A 17810-nucleotide genomic window follows, 5' to 3' on the forward strand; every position below is an offset into this window, starting at 1 on the left:
CCGTCCGTCCGTCCGTCCGTCCGTCCGTCCGTCCGTCCGTCCGTCCGTCCGTCCGTCCGTCCGTCCGTCCGTCCGTCCGTCCGTCCGTCCGTCCGTCCGTCCGTCCGTCCGTCCGTCCGTCCGTCCGTCCGTCTGTCTGTCTGTCTGTCTGTCTGTCTGTCTGTCTGTCTGTCTGTCTGTCTGTCTGTCTGTCTGTCTGTCTGTCTGTCTGTCTGTCCGCCTGTCTGTCTTTCACAGCTTATAAAGAAGAACAAGCGCACTAATTCATAAGCAAAACGAAACGGAAGTGTTCTGTGTTTGCACCATACTAATACTAGACGTGACAAGCTTATTTCTGCGCGTACAGTGATAGCGGAGAATGCCATATGCAGAAGAACTGCAAAAATCCACGGCCGCACTACTCTGAGCACGCATCCGGGTAGCGGACGTCCGCAGCTCCAGACTACCTGCGCAAACACTCCGCCACAGCCCGAATGTATACCGCCGTCACAAACAACTTTCACGGCTCCGTGATAAGGTGGCCGCGGCAGAGGTGCTTCGCCAAGCAGCCAGATTTCTCCCAACGCGTCGTTTTCACTCGACATCGTCCAACACCGAAAAAGCCATGAATTATATGCAGCAGTTCCTAGTATGCGGGCCATGGCACTACACAACGTTTATTACGCCAAAAAAGCGAACATGGCCTTCTATTGGGGAAGTGTCGCGTGTAACATGAACAGTTTTCTTCTCTACTTCCGTGTTTGTCTATGCTTTTGTTGCGGATAACTCAAGAACGCTTACCGCACGTGGTTGTCGTAAAACGAAAAAGAAAAGCAACATGAAAAGGCTCTCGTGCTATTTCAGAGTTTGATATATAGAAATTGGAGTGCACGCGCTTTCCATGAGTCACTGTAACTCAACATGAAGGGCACCTACTTTATATTAATTTTTGTTCCTCTGCGGCAACAACTTTTGCAAGCAAACTAAAAAACTCTAGGGCAAAACTGCCTTCCGGCAGAAATGTTGCGAGGCTATACTGAACCACCTCAAAGCATTAGCAATTACGCAACCATATGTATATCAGCCACTACAAGCAGCAGTACAGCATGAACAGCTCATAAGATCGCATAGGAGGCTGTAGCTGGTTTATAAAAAACTGAAAAGGCATTACGTGGAAAAAGCAGAAAGAAAGACCCTTGTATTTAGTATACAGCGAGGCAACAGCCTACAATACCAAAGTCGGGCACTGTCACAGCCCATCTGTCTGTCCCACAGACCGCAGGGAGCGAACTAGTTGCGTTACTATAGCTGTATATGTTCTGCTTCCTGCGGCCTGGCGCCTGTGGCATCGAGTCGTCTGTAGCTGGGAACTAGGCGAGTCATACATAGAAGAGCGTGCTCTCTGGTGCATGAGGATCTAATCAACATGCTATGGTATGGACCATCGTTGTATTGCGGTGGCATGGCTGTCGTTGTATAGGTACACAGAGAAGCCAGGGACACGTCAAACTCGATGCAGATATTACACTGAATCCTTTTCGTCATATTGTCAAGAAGTATTAGTTTAGCAATGCCGGCAAACGCTCCGAGCTATCTGATCAAATGAAGACCATGAAGCAGCACCTATATCTAAAGCCTCGCCATATTGCGTGTTGTGGCAATCTTGTGCATAATCATTGTCAATAGGTTTCCTTCTTTTCATTCCCTAACTATTATATAGTGAAGGAAATTTGCAGAAAAATAAAAATCGGCTGGAGTGCATACGGCGGGCATTACTAAATCCTGACTGCGAGCTAACCACTGTCCATGAAAAAAAAAGTACAATCATTGCATTGTACCAGTGCTAACATATGGGGCAGAAACAAGCTAAGGACCGCACAAAAACGATGAAACGAAGACCATGTAATACGTAGGGCAGATAAGCGGTGGACAATTAGAGTTGCAGAATGGGTACCAAGGAACGGGAAACACAGTCGAGAACTTGCAGAAAATTAGGCGGTGGCGATGAAATTATGAAAATTGCATGCGCAAGTTGGAATCAGCTAACGCAAGACAGAGGTAGTTGTAGATCGCAGGCAGAGGCCTTCGTCCTGCAGTGGACATTAAAATAGGCTGCTGATTATTATTATTATTATTATTATTATTATTATTATTATTATTATTATTATTATTATTGTGATGATGATGATGATGATGATGATGATGATGATGATGATGATGATGATGATGATGATGATGATGATGATTACGACGACGCAGTGAAGCAAATGGTGTTTTTTTTTTCAATATCTCCTTTATCCCGTGGATAAACTTGCCCGTAAGTCTTAAAAAAACATGACAGTCAACCGGAACATTCAGAACTTGGCTTTTACAGCCTGCAGAAGATCTGCAGCAGATAGGAACGGCGCATCTTTTGGAGCGTAAGGTGAAAGCTGCCGCAAAGGTTTCAGAAACTCTACGCCTTTTCTCGATCGCCTGGCTGCGAGAGACGACATCCCCGATTTTCATACGAACGGCGCGCGGAGATCGGCATATACCGTGTACACTTCAAGTCGTCGGTCCGTGAAAAGACGGCGCGCACATAAATCTCGCGAAGACGGTTATACAGCCATCTCTTCCTTGAAAAATCTACCGCGCGGAACCCGGGTCGTTTTCACTGTGAAACCACCGAAGCATTACTGCATTCACTTCTATATCGCGAGTTCTTCGCGAGACTGAATGTCGCCGCCACTAGAGAGTGCTCATCAAGCATGCGATTCCTGCCCGAGGTCCTTTCACGGCGTCAGAGCCCGAGTCAAAGACACGTATAGGCGTGTACGAATGGAAAAGTTGCAGACCCCGTGCCTTGTAAGCTGAGCACGGACGCTGTGCCCTGAAAGGAGCTTTAAAGAAGGGCTTATGATCAGTGGATGGTGCCGAGAGGCCAGAAAGGCGTACCGTATACCGTAACAAACCAGGTATAATGCGTAGTGCTAAATGAGGGGACAATATCGGTGTCGCCAAAAAGGAAAAGAAAAAGCTAAATAAAAAAGCACCGAGTCGTTACCTCGTTTTCTTTACGAGGTGTGAAACGTGAAAAGTTCAACCACAAAAAGGGCCCGGTATCCTAATATCCTAGTTGAGAAGAACAAAAAGGAGAGAGAGAGAAGAAACTTTATTAATGAATGGCCGGCAGTTTCGTTGTGGTGGCCTCAGGTGGCGGCTCCAAGTCCTTGGACTCGGGCGGCATCTTTGGCTTGCCGGACGGCCCAGAGCTGGTCTGCCAACTCTGAACTTTTCAGAGCCGCCTCCCAGCGGTGGCGACGCCGATGGAGAAGGTCCCCGGCGGGCCCCGCAGCTGGGGCGGCGTCGGGGAGAAGCGAGCTCGAGGCTTCCCGTACTGTGGTAACGGCCGCGATTACGGACGCGTCGCGAACGGATGTGGTCCCATTACCGTGGTTGCCGGCACATTCCCACAGCATATGTCGCAGCGTTGCTCGCTGTCCGCAAGCTTTACAGGCATCTGTTGGATATAAACCTGGGTAGATGTGATGTAGGACCGCGGGGCTAGGGTAGCTGCCTGTCTGGAGCAAGCGTAATGTTACGGCCTCATTCCTATTTAACCTGTCGTGTGGTGGCGGGAATGTGCGTCTTTGGAGTCTGTAGTGTTGGGTGAGATCTCTGAACGTGGTCAGGCGATCGCCCCACGCCCATTGTGATTCTTGTTGCCGCATTTCTGTTGTAGTGTCCCGATCAGGCAGATCCGATGCCCCGCTCTCGGGGGCGGGGGCGGCGGCCACATAATCTGCGGCGGCTCGGCGTGTGAGACCTCGAGCCGTGGCGTGGGCCGCCTCGTTGCCCGCGAGCGGGACATCGGTGTGTGCCGGGGTCCAGAGGAGGAAGACTGTAGAATTTTGGGGTTGCGAGGGCGATGACGAGTCGCCGTCGTCATAAATTTGGAGTATGCGGACCGCTTCCCGCGAGACGCGACCGCGCGCGAAGCCGCGGATTGCTGCCTGCGAGTCGCTGATCACGATCGCAGCACTAGGCACCGTGGCCAGTGCTAGGGCTATTGCGGCTTCTTCGGCCGCCTCCGTGTGTCCCGTGGTCACTGTAGCGCTCGCGAGGCACTTTCCCGTGCGGTCTACAACCGCGATCGCGTGTGCGTTTTTCTCTCCTTCATATCGCGCAGCGTCTACGTACACCGCCTCGTTGCTGTTGCCAAACTTCTTCTGAAGGTCTCTTGCTCGTTTGTTGCGTCTCGCGGCGTGGTGCGTCGGGTGCATGTTTTTGGGAAGCGGCGGGATGATCAGGCGTTCGCGGACCGAGGCCTGAACCGCCATCTTTTCTCCATGCTGAGTCTGGTACAACAAAAAGGAACAAAAAGGAAGTTGGGAAAATAAAAACACCGTCGGAAGTCTACAACGAAATGTTAAGACAAAATAGAAGATTAATTTAACAAGAAAGAGATGTTTCTGTTTTATTAAAACGAAATAAAACTTTAATATAGCGAGTTCATAGAACAAGGGACAAGTACAAAAAGGAAAAAAGAAAGACAGGTTATAAGACTACAAAAACAACACAAGCAGGATGAGGACAAAGTAACATGGAGGAAATTGCAATGTATAAAAACTTCAGTTCACAAGAAAAGAAAGATGACTTAAAATATCGACTTGAAATTTGAAAAGAAAAGCAATTCATATTTTTTTCGCCATACAACGTAATAGAACACCTAAAATCTTGAAAACGTTTACATCGGAATACAATGCGAGAAAGGGATAGGGTGAGAAAAAATTCGGTAAAAAAAGAACCTTGCAATATTTGAGGGGATCGTCCGGTACTCCCGAAGTCTCACATTTAGATCGCAGCAATGACCTCGAGTGAGAAAAAATTATTGAAGATTCTTCTCAATAGTTCCCGCCTGTTGTACAAACCTGCACATAATAACTTTGCCATAAATAATCTACAGGCACTTTATCAGCACATAGATTATGTTCAAAACAGCGCATGCATTGTGATGATTTTGTCTTTTATGTCAACTCATTTGCCAATGCTTGCTTCTCCTTTGCGTTCAGATGCCTTGAAAGCTCTATCTCTCTGTATCATTGGAATCGACGAATCGATGTAACTGTTCGAGAGAAAAAAATGTACCGCTGTTAGAAACTGTGAAGAAACACGTAACGTTGGCTCATGGGCTAAGGTATTCTGATTCTGAACGACAATGTCACTGATGGCTTCTGGAGGGCCAAAAGTGCGAAAAGCACTCCTGTATCAAGTTTTCGGTGGGCGTTAAAAAGCCACATATGGTCAAAATAATCCGAAGCACTCCAACACTCGATCTCCACAGCAACTGCGTTGCTGCAGTGCTTCAAGGTCTCGGTGACCGTTTATGGATGGTGCACACATTCAAGCGTGCGCGTAACTTGGTCTCTCTCTCTCTCTCTCTCTCTCTCTCTCTCTCTCTCTCTCTCTCTCTCTCTCTCTCTCTCTCTCTCTCTCTCTCTCTCTCTCTCTCTCTCTCTCTCTCTCTCTCTCTCTCTCTCTCTCTCTCTCTCTCTCTCTCTCTCTCTCTCTCTCCTTTTTTGAGCCCCTTTCCACTTCCCCCAGTGCAGGATAGCAAACCGGACAGACGCCTGGTCAACCTCTCTGCCTCTCTCTTCTTGCTTCCCTCTCTCTCTCTCTCTCTCTCTTGGCCCGTGTAACACAATCAATCAGCCAATCAATCAATCAATCATAAAAACACAGCCAGTGGAACTCCGCGATATTCATGACACTGTCAGCCGCGACATAAGGCTTCACACTGACATTACCAGAAGAGGGAAATGTGTCTCGTCAGTCATTCCATTTTTATACGTCGTTTTTTTTCTTCTTTATTTAAACACGATTTCGGAAGACTTCATCGCTAAGGCATGCATAATGCGGCCATATATTTGCCAGCATAATTTGCCCATATATGCCTAGCAAGCTTTGCTCCATATGATATGGTTCCTACACGAAATGACACATGTGCAAATAGGATAGGCGCACGCAACCTACACATGCATACGCAGTATGGTATATTTACCTCTAAAGCGCGTCGTCTGTTCGGTTCTGTTATATCCCGGTTTCTGTGGAAATATTGAGGTAGGAAGCATACTTCGTCTACTAAATTGTCTGTTCTACAGCATACAAAAAACATATATTGATAATAATACAAAAATGTAATAAATAATGAAAAACGAAGGACAATGAGAATATTTACAACTTGGATAACGATATCGCAACGGAGGGGCCTCCTGATACCTAACGCCCGACCGCGCCACTACACAAATACTCTAAAAGACTTCGTAGTATTTAGCAGTTGGTGCAAGCGTCCTCCACGTGTACTGTTGTAAATGGAAGGTCCCCCCAGACGCACAGCTCAATTCAAATTCAGTTAACAGTAGAGAGCGTAAGTGCTTCAATGTATAGACCTTACCGAAATGCTATAAAGCATTTCGATAACGTCAGTATCTCCGAGCTTTATCCGGCGAGTTGGCTAGCTGACTGTGGTGTTGCGCAGCACAAGTCCGCGGGATCAAATCATGGCCGCGGCGACCGCATTTCGATGGGGGTTGAAATGCAAAAATCGCTCGTGTGCGGTGCATTGGGGACACGTTAAAGAATCTCTTGGTGGTCAAAATTAATCCGGAATCCCTTACTACGGCGTGCCTCATAATCAGCAGTGGCATGAGATATTGACTGACCGTTGTTCTCGTCAACGCTGCCCAAACAAGGAAACAGTGCGACTTTTGCAATTGCACGAAACCTGCTCCACGCCCGTAACAATGTAAGAAAAATTCGGAAGTCCTGAACTGACGACTGTCTTCACTTCTTCGACCATTGAACAGCTCCAAGAGTGCGAGTAATTTCAAGCAATTCTAAACTGTGTTTCGGAACCGCTTCTAAACGTGCTTAGCCTGCATACTACATTCCGTAAAACACGGTCATACAAAGCAAAGCCGAAAGGCTTCGCGTTGCTTCAATCCTAGCCCATTTGTAAGCACAAGCTTTGCGGCGAAGTCCCCTTTCACTCTTCTCGGTCAGTTGGTTCCCAAGCCAGTCTGTTTGGGGAAACGTTAAGCTTTTACATTTCTTCATTCTTTCTTTTCTTTCTTTCTTTCTTTCTTTCTTTCTTTCTTTCTCTCTCTCTCTCTCTCTCTCTCAAGTCTGTAGGGTCGCGAAGGGGTGTTTTCGCGAGTGAATTCGCTAGAACATTCTCTCAGCTGCAGCCTCAAAAGAGGCGCTATTCATTTTCCCCAAGGGTTTACTTTTTTTTCTTTTCTGAAAGGCACGTAAGTTCGCATTACTTTAACGAGCGTTCCTTCTCTGTGCACTGCACGAAGCAAAGGCAATGCATTCTTCGAATGCACGTGGGAGGGCACGAAGGCGACATCCTTTACGACGCGCCATTCAGACGGGAGCCTTTTCATTCGCCGCGTCAGCAAACCCTTCCGAGAACGAACGATGGGCTCCTAGGTGTCGACGTTTTGAATGCCACAGAAACATCTAAGTCCTCCTCTCTCTCTCTCTCTCTCTCTCTCGTTTCAGTTATTTCTCGGAAAACTCGAGCGCCCAATGACGCACGAAAATTGCGAAAAACTGGAACGATAGAGTTTATATAAGAACGAGCTAAAACACGGTATGCATACGGCGAACCGGTGGTAGCCAGGAGGTGATACGGCGGCTTGAGTGTGCCGTTGAGTTTCGTGCGAACATTAGTAGAGGGATCTCCGGCTATGCGATGGTGCATCTACACTGAGAATGATGGAACGTATGGAAAGAGTGTCTAAACAGTACAACTTCTATATGTAAACGTGTATATCCCACAAAATTGTAAACCGTAAACAAGGCGTCATACAAAAGAACGCAGCTTTGGACTTGTCGAGTATTTGTCTAATCTTGGCACTTGTGGCTCCAAACGTTCTTGCCGTCTATAGTGCGTTTCATCGTTAATTTCCACGAAGTCATTTTTGTAAACACAACACGACAATCAGTCTCTGCACTCACGCGTAATCACTGCGAAGTGTCGCCTTCATAACGTATACTATTATGTCGAAAGTGATCAGTGTGCAATGTCGCAAATCCTGTTTGAAGCCCGAAAGAGAATGTTTAGACATGACCATGTACACTGTACCCATCATTCTCGTGCAGCCCGAACAGTCGTGTTTGCAGCTCATGTAGGCGCCTAGAGCGTCCTTAGGCAGGACGTCTTTAACCAAAAGGAACGCACGCCCGTACCAACGCTCCATTTAGCCCGACACGTCCAACCAGGCCCAGCCTATGACTATGTGGCATGGGCATGGTCGTTGCGAGGAGCGCAAGCGCTCGCATGTTCTAACACGATCGGGCCGATTCGGCTCAGAAACTGGATGTATGTGCTTCAACGTAGTGCTATATAGTTGACCAATACGGGGAGGCAGAAGAGCAGGGAGAACAAGGTGCAAAGAATGTTTAGTCATCGTCGTCGTCGTCGTTATCAGTATGACCATCTTAACCATTGCGCCCCTCGAGGCAAGAAGTGAGACAGGGTTTGAGTACGGGCAAGTTGGTATTCCATTGCAAACATCACTTGCAGCGCGTACATAGACAGGGACCAAAGGAACGATGAATAAAAGCGCCGACTTCCAACTGATTTTTATTTTGAGTAACACCCATATATATACCAAGACACCAAAACAAAAGCACCCCCGGTGTTGTGCTCGGGGGGGGGCTTTTGTCTTGGTGTCTTGGTATATATGGGTGTTACTCAAAATAAAAATCAGTTGGAAGTCAGCGCTTGTCTTCGTCGTTCCTTTGGTCCCTGCCTATGTACGCGCTGTAAGAGATGTTTCCAAAAGAAGTGGGATCCAGTTTTACCAAAAGTGCAATTTGCAAGTATCCGTTGTTTCCTCAAGCCTATGGCTGTCCCTGCGGGCTTCGCACTATGCGATAAACTGCTCCACAGCCGTCTTTCTCGCTGACCTTTGCGTATACGCGAAAGCGCCTAGGTAGATGTTTTGAAGGCACTCGGTGGACAACGCAAGGGCTGCGCAGTAAGTGACGCTAGAGCTATCGCCTCGCAAGATGCTCCGAGGAAACAAACACACGCTATGATATGTAGGACACGCGCTTGACATTCGCCGCTTTCGTTGCGGAGTTGATTGTGTGCCGTTCTCCGTGTGACCGCAAAAGCTCCGCACCACATCAAGAAAAAAAAAGAAGAAAGCAACGCCTCGGGAGGTTAACAAATGCCTAAAGCTGTTTCAGCACGTACGCCGCCGCTTTGGCGTGAGATTGTAACGATGCCTCGGTCCTCCGGGCGTATATTTGTGTCTCGCGTATAGCGAAACACCACCATCTGCGACGTTTGTTTCACGGCATGGCTTCGGAATTGCTTCACTGCACGTCTCGCCTAACGATGTTCCCACCGACTCGTATACAAGCGCGACTCTCTTGAGAAATCGGGGCATGTTCTCTCGCCGCCCGCCCCCCCCCCCCCCTCGTTTTTTTTTTCTCCGCCGAGGTTACGTGTTTCAGCAATCTCTCTGCCGGAAGCCCCTATATTCGGAACGACTCCGGAAAAAAAGAAGCCAAAAAGAAAAAGCCGCACTACGCACGTATAGACCAACGTTGCGACATCCCCGCAATGTGAACACAACCCTCTAAGTGCTGGAAGCACCTGGTATTGAATATGCGCTGCCCTTATTGCCTATAGTTACAGAAGTGTTGCGCAAGTGGGATTTCTGTATATAAACATATATAATACACAGTCCTCGCACGCACACAGGATATATCATGCAGGCGCGGCTATAGTTTATAGACGTAATCGCGATCCCGAGCGGCTGCTAGGTTATACGGCACGTTCGCACGCACGTTCTCGCGTGTGTAACGAAGCTCTCTCTCTCTCTCTCTCTCTCTCTCTCTCTCTCTCTCTCTCTCTCTCTCTCTCTCTCTCTCTCTCTCTCTCCTTGCTCTCTCGCGTACTGCCCGAAGCAGTACGCGTCGTCAAGGGCGAAAAACAAGAACGAGGTGCGGCGTCATTTCTCGGCGACGCACCACGTACGCGTCGCGAAGAGGCTTGCGCGTCCGGAGCTCACGTAGACAGGAGAAGCCCCCTCCGTGGTGCCTTCCACAACGGTAGACAGGAAAAGCGCCCTCCGTGGTGCCTCCCACAATGGTATGCTGTATCCACGTATTGCGACGGCTTGTCACATTACAGCGGACCTTGCCCTCAATCCTACGCTAAACCTAACCACAGAAACGATTGCGTAACATATTGAACCCTGATTATGAAGTCGAACGCATCCGGTATTGTACGAAAGTGGCTTTAAGCATATTCTTGCAGTCCGTTTCAGCGAATCTCGACACCAATATGGTATAGACAGTTGTGCCGTTACAGAAGAGAACGGTACCCCGCTGAAATGCGTTTCGAATATCGCGAGTCGACATGAAAATCTCGGATCTTGCATCAATGTGCCAACCTGTACCATACGATGTTACACCTCGATATCTGTGTTAAAAAAACAGAAACTCAGTTTCTACGACAAGGAACACGCACCCATGGTCGATATTATTTTGTCTATATACGTAAGTGGACGTCCTGCCTCCCGCGTTTAACAGCGGTATTCATACCATTCTCCGCCCCCCCACCCCTCTTCTTTTTTTAACGTTTGCAACATGTCAGTAGACAATAAGAACGGATATGAAAAACGATTATATCCATCTACTTTCTCAGGAACGTAGTAGTAAAATCGGCAGTGACACTACGAGAGTAAATGAAGTTTTGAGGAGGAAGTGGAGGAAGGTAGCGTTGACGGCTGTTGGAGGGAAGGCGGCGTCATCAGCTGCCTCGGAGGAAACACGCAATAGCGCGTTCGACCCGCCGGTAATGACAATTGAAACGAACGCGTGTCTGCCGCAGGCCAACACAGAAATTTCCTCACGAGCGTGCTTTGGGGCGCTTTTGCAAGTGCAGGGACCGCGCAACGGGCGAACGAATAATTGCCGGTACGTTAAGAGACGGAAAGACATTCCTATGACTTGGGGAGCAAACGAGTGTATCTGATATTACACGCCATAGGTGCGATCAATAGGAAGAAATTGAGTTGGGCAGGCCATGTAATGCGGGGTGGGGGGGGGGGGGGGGAAGTAGAGATAACTCTTGCCCTATTATGGTGGCAGAATGGCCTCCAAGAGAAGACTAGGATAGCAGAAGGTTACGTGGAGGGATATGAAATTAGGAAATTTGCAGGCATAGGGTGCAGTCGACGGGCGCAAGGCAGAAGAGCAATTGTAGATATATAGTTGGGAGAGGCCGTCGTACTGCAGCGGACGTGAATGATAATGTTGATTCCCTCTAACTCGGTTAACCCTTTATCAACGATCGTTGCCTAAAGGCAACATATGCGATTTATTGTTTTCCTTGCTGAGTTGTCTTGGGTTGCGCGCCCACACGCACATAGCAAAACAAAACTCAGCAAGCAAAAAGAAAAGATTCTGTGGCACGTTTCCTTTACCACAACAATACATCACCGACCGAAAAGCACTGGGACGATCGGCTGACATGCGCGGACTTTGACGGCCAGCAACGCCTGGTGGACAGGGGGGCCAAGCTGACCCTGTCCAGCAGGCGTTGCTGGCCCTCAAGGTTGCTGACCCTCAGCGCAGGCCGCCCACGACAGGCGAAGGACAGCCGGTTCAAGTTTATTCTATATGCTATTAACTATAAACTTTATTCTCTCTCTCTTGCCGAGATTTGATAGTGAGTGCGAAATTTCTGGCTAAATGTTCCCGGCCAACACTGTGTGACAGGCAGCAAGCGTGATCTGTTGGTTTAGAGCAGGAACACGGGATGAGGAAAAAGAAACCTTGGCACGCGACTCGATTTATTTTGAAAGTGCGCTCAGTCGAGACAGGCCGATGCAAGATCTCGGGCTGCAGTGGCATCACTCATTTGATGTAAATAAAATGGAACGTTCACCTATGGTTAACACATGATGACAGTTGTCTGCAAAAATTTCAGACTAGCCTATAGGTGACTTGGGGTGATTTGATTGATTGATTGATTGATTGATTGATTGATTGATTGATTGATTGATTGATTGATTGATTGATTGATTGATTGATTGATTGATTGATTGATTGATTGATTGATTGATTGATTGATTGATTGATTGATTGATTGAAAACTTTATTGCTCCACCGAGCTGGGGTGCCCGCCTCTTCACCTATACGTAGGTAGGGGGGGTGGACGAAGCAGTCCCCGCGCGTTGAGGACGGTGAGTCTTCACGGCCTCAACGGCCAGGCGGATTGCTCGACGCTGGTCGTCTTCAGCCTCGCTCTGGAGCAAGGCCTCCCAGGCTTCTCTACTGTCAATGTTTTCCATGGCCCCTGGGGAGCCAGCACACTCCCATATTATATGGTCTAGCGTACCTTTTTTCTTACAAATTTTGCAGAGGACGTCGTTATAGTCCCTCGTCTGTGTTAAGTAGGTCCAATGTGGTGATGTATAATTGTTTCCCTGGAGGCGTCGCCAAATGCGAGCGTCCTCCAGAGAGAGAGACCGATGCGGAGGCGGAAAGATTCTTCTTTCGGCTTTGTAATGATCGACAATTTCCCTGTACGTGATCATGCTATCTTTTATCCCTGGAACTGGCTGCTCTAGAGTTGCCCGGTGGTAGAGCGCTCGGGCGAGCTCGTGAGCGGCTTCGTTGCCTGGGACTTCTTCATGGGCCGGTACCCAAATAAAAGTTATGTCCCTCCTGGGAGGGTTTTTGAGTAGAATGTGGAGGACTTCTTCCGAGATTCTCCCTTTGTTAAAATTTCAGGTAGCTAATTTGTTATCGCATAATATTACTCCCGCTTTTGTACCCGCACAAGCAAGCGCTACTGGGGGTGAACGTCCAGTTTTCGGCCTTGTGTGTACCCTCTGTTGCTGAAAATGTTTCCGCTTATTCTCGATGTGTTTTGCCCATTTACAAAGGAAATAAACTTATTTTTAATATATTTATACGTCACGTCCTTAAAGGGTTAACCCTTCACGTCCAGAAAGATTTCTACAGCCACAATTTCTTTCTAACGATCCTGTCTTTTCCGTTCAAGCTTCCGCTTGCTTTGGGCTACGCACGAAACGCGCCCCTTCTGCGGAGACATCGAGCGTTAGAGACCCAGTGTCGTCATGTGCTGCGCCCGACATGAAACGTAGACTATAAGCTTCTCATTCGATTTCCGCAGAATTTCCGTTACTGCAATATAATTGGAGCAATTCATGCAAACTAAAATGAGTTATAATTCACCACTGTGTGGCTAGCAAGCAACCACTCCTTTTACAGCGAAGCTGTATACGGCTATGTTCTGGAAAAAATTGCGTCTGTCTATCGAGCTGCGTAGATCGAGAATTTCTCCCCAGACGTCGGCCGATCCCCAAGACGGTGCAATACCGGGCCGACCCGCGGCGGTGATGAAGCAGTCCTTAAGCACTCCACCAACTTGCAAAAATAAGTCTAATATCTTAGGTCCAAATGAAAGCCGTATCAGATATTAAGCTGATAAGAACAATCATTACACTTTGATCCGCGTCGGCCATGTCTACGTTCTCACCGCCCTCTCTTTGTTGGCGTTCCAAGCGCTTGCGTATGTCCTTTCCTTTCTTTCCGCACTCCCACGGTGGCGGTAAAAAAAAAAAAAATTATGGGGATTTACGTGCCAAAACCACTTTCTGATATGAGGCACGCCGTAGTGGAGGACCTAAATGCACCTAAATCTAAGTACACGGGTGTTTTCGCATTTCGCCCCCATCGAAATGCGGCCGCCGAGGCCGGGATTCGATCCCGCGACCTCGTGCTCAGCAGCCTAACACCATAGCCACTGAGCAACCACGGCGGGTACGGTGGCGGTCCCGTAAGCGTTCTGACCGCCAGGACCGCGAGGGGAAAAGAAATGCGAACCGTCAATGTGGCCCCGATCCCGCAAACTTGGAACGTTTCACCGGAGCAACGGCCAGGTTTCAGAGGGAGTTTGTGGGGAACAAATTTTGTGTCTCCTGTTTTGCGAGTGACCGCTTGGGGTTTCCGAGTGACCTCACAACCATTCCTGCACTACGGGACGTTGACCAACGAACGATCGCCTAGGCTACGGTGATGCAGTGTGTGTCCTCGTAGTACGGGGAGGTGCGTGTCTGCTGTACGTGCCGGGATTCGTTAGTAATAGGCCTCGCGGTGGGCAACAGTACATTTGTATGTACACCCCCTGGTGCCTCATCATCTTCCGAGGCTCAACGCTGTGGAGGAGCAACTAGTCGCGCCTCGTATTCCATTTTTGCGCGTACGGCGTTTGACGCCTGACAATGGACAGTTCGCCATTAAGGGGCCCACATACACAGCTTCGCTGGCCATCCACCTTCACAGAGTGGAATGACACAGTTTTTTTTTTTTTGTTACAGTTAAGAAATTAGGTAGGCCTACTACGCACGTTCAGCCGGTGTCGAAGCCGCTGCACAGTAAAACGAGGTTGGGTTGGTTGTGCTCTTCAAATGTGCTACGAGAACGATTGTGCATCCTTTATCAGACAGGGTGCACAGCACCGGTATATGCGACGTTCGAAATTTCGAAGAAATACCACTTTCACAGACTGTGACAAAGAGAGAGACTGGTGGCGGCGAGTCCTACACAGTGGAGTTCTTTTCGATCAAGTACAGGCCGTCCAGAAGGCCCACGATACGGCGGTAAGGTTAAACCTTACTGTCCCGACGTGGGAGCCGCCTGCGTCAACCTAAGGGTTGATCTTCAGGACATTAAATAAAGTTCATCATACCATACGTACATACCACGAGACTGTATATGTCTCCTTCTCCACCGAGACGAATGCTCTCCAAAGCTGCGGGACGGACACTGGGCACCAGCGTTCCGCTGTCAGAATATCACGTGGCCTTCATCGCTCACGTGTCCAGGACTTAACTTTCAGTTTTTTTTTACTGGTCACGTGATCGACGTGCACTGGCAGAAATGTGAAATACGATGAAAGGCAGTTCGCTTTCGTTTTTATTTTTCCCCCCCCAGAACTAGGAGGCCTTGTGACCCGATTCTTCGGGGGGGGGGGGGGGGGGGGGAAGACACAGGAAACAACCAACAGAGATTCCAGATGGACTTAAACTAAATACCAAAAGGCATAATTTGGCCGCGAGAAAGCATCATGTGCGCAGCCCTGCCGGGAAGTTATAAATAATTCCATCTCTTTCTAGAGTGACCATTCCGAAGATAATAGACAAACAAACAAAAACATACGGATTCAGGGTTACACGAAAGAAAGAAGCGCATTATGTATGCGGCCGAAAATCGTCCTCAGGCTGTTCAAAAGTGTCGGCTAGGCTACAAGCGACACGTGTACATCCGTGCGGAGCCGCATTACGGTAAGAGAAGACCTTAATAGAGCGTAACAGGAACCCTCCTTTGACGCGCTTGAACGGAACGCCAGCGGGGGCTGAAAACAACAAAAGAAAAAAAAAAGTAAGAAAGAAACAGCGTTTTGTTCGGCGAAGCAAATCAGCAGAGAAAATTGCCATGGAACACGGCACGACCATTTGAGAGCAGTTATTCGCTCGGCCTCGCTGGCTGCGGACGCACTAACGACGTGGTCCGACCCGTCCATGGGGACCGTAACCCGACCTGCAGCGCGCTCACAAGCGCTCACAATGGCTGCGACAGCTCTCGAGAACGCCGTAGCAACAGAGGCAAGGTCACCGGCTGTTTAAACTCATTACAGCGAGCCATTGTTCCAGCAATGCGTTCAGCCTCTACCACAGGTCTCAATGCGCATTGGCGAAACCCTTGCGGCATTTTTTTTTTCTTCGTTTGTGTCATCCGCGTGGGAAGTTTTCGTTTTCGCAGCGCGTTCTATACGGAGATTATCATGTGGCGTACTGCCCAAGCAAAGCGCGGACGCTTCTTCAGATAATGCTTTGCGCAGGTCTGTATCCAATATATAAAGGGCCACTGACGTCAGCTTTATAGCTTCTTTTAGTTTATTCGTTACATTTTTTTTTTACTTTACCGCACGCATTGTTCGACCGTCCGGCCTAGCGCCTTATTGAATTGAATATAGTACGTTGGTTTTCGTGTCCTATGTACACCTGCGCGTGGGTTAGGTATTGCCGAGACGCACAAATCGTCATGTTGTTTTGGAAGTTATGCTCTTCAATTTTTTTTTTTTTTTTTTTTGACGTGACATCACACCAGGGCTCTGGGTTTTAAAGTTATTCGCATTAACAGAAAAAAGAAAAAACGCAGCTGGTCTGACGTGCAGGTAGTAATTAGCACATTCATAACGAGTCTTGTCACGTCTAATTTTTGCCGTTGGTCATTGTCTCGCAGGAATCCAGGTGCCTTCGTTATTACCGGGATGGGCCTACGGCGGGATCATGATGATAAGAAGCGAATCAAAGGAAAAGAATACGCAGGAATTGCGCTCTCGGGGTTTTAAGGAACACCGCAATGGTGGGCTTCGGTTGATTAGGTTAAAATGAATGAGCTGGAACTGGAGTAGCACGGGCATACGAATATTCTAAACATTATTATTATTATTATTATTATTATTATTATTATTCGCTTTTTCAGGCATTGCCTGCTATCCAAGACTAAAGGTGAAAGTAGACTCCTGAGTGGGTCTTGGCCTCGCATGTTGAAAGAGCATCAACGACTTTCGAAAGGCTAAACAACAATCTCGCATACATATCAGTCATACTTGTTAATCACATGAACACATGGCACCAAGTACACATATATGCACTGTTAACAATGGCAAACGATGTACCAAAAAATGCATAATCCATTGTTATAAAACAGGCGCTAAAAGAAGAATATAACAACAGTAGAACAGATTAAACAGGTATAATAAGATTAATGATTAAGAGTTTCTTCTACTTATACATTGCTGAGCACATCATTTCCACTCTAATAAGTTGTGCATTGAAATAACAAGCAATTTTAGCATAATAACAAAAAAAGCAATAGTAACAAGTCTAGCAATAATAACAATTTTAGAACTTTCGAATAACGAATCAAATTTGATCAGATCTTCGAATCGAGTTGTCACTATCTCTAAATACGAATATCTTTCGACTACTTTTTGAATACTTTAAACCGTCAACTGAGGGCGATCGAACAAAAAATTGGAGCGAAGGCGCGATAAATTTTATCCCGGCGGTCGTCGTTCACATTAAGCACGAGAAGTTAAATAGTAGAGTGCATGCTACACGTCACTTATGGAGCCAGACTTTACTGGCTTAATCCCCATCACTGGAACTTAACGAAAGGTCCCGATTATTCGGACAGATTGCGTATTCTTTCCTAATGCTTTACATGTGCTTTTTTAATTATCGAGGCCTCATAATTCGCAATGTAAAGACCGATCAAAGCTTTCTAACGTTATTAACATACTGTAGGATGTGAACATGGTTTTATATTAATGGTTAAAATGACTGTTCGTTATTGGAAAACGATTCCAAAAAGTGCTCAATATTCCATTCGAATTGATTCCCATCTGGCACTATTAAATTTTCAGCACCCGGTGATTGTCCATGTATACACACAGGGCATGGTGCACAAAGTGTTTCTGTAGCAGTCCGTCCGCATCGGAATGAAGCAGCTGCAGCAACTGAACCCGAGACCTCGAACTGAGCAGCAGAACAGCACAGCCATAGAAATACTGCACACTGCGGATGTTGCGTATCTATCGAAAGCAATCCGTATGACCCAATTTCGGTATAAGACGACCTTGGCACTCTTACACTTGACTCCTGGCTCTCCCTATTCTCCCTGTCTCCTACCAGAATAGGTGTCCTGCGGTACCTATTGTC

The 17810-nt window shown here is 47.6% G+C and overlaps 1 protein-coding gene and 1 pseudogene across 1 annotated transcript in view; both read right to left on the reverse strand.

The window, feature by feature from the left end:
* The window catches only part of LOC126522045 (cytochrome P450 3A24-like), a 281688-nt gene that overhangs the window by 251049 nt on the left and 12829 nt on the right, over window positions 1-17810 (reverse strand). The gene's annotated exons all lie outside the window — the stretch shown is intronic.
* Window positions 13365-13544, reverse strand: LOC126522125 (U2 spliceosomal RNA; annotated as a pseudogene).

This window comes from Dermacentor andersoni, chromosome 6, assembly GCF_023375885.2.
Source record: "Dermacentor andersoni chromosome 6, qqDerAnde1_hic_scaffold, whole genome shotgun sequence".
In the NCBI taxonomy this organism is placed as follows: domain Eukaryota; kingdom Metazoa; phylum Arthropoda; class Arachnida; order Ixodida; family Ixodidae; genus Dermacentor; species Dermacentor andersoni.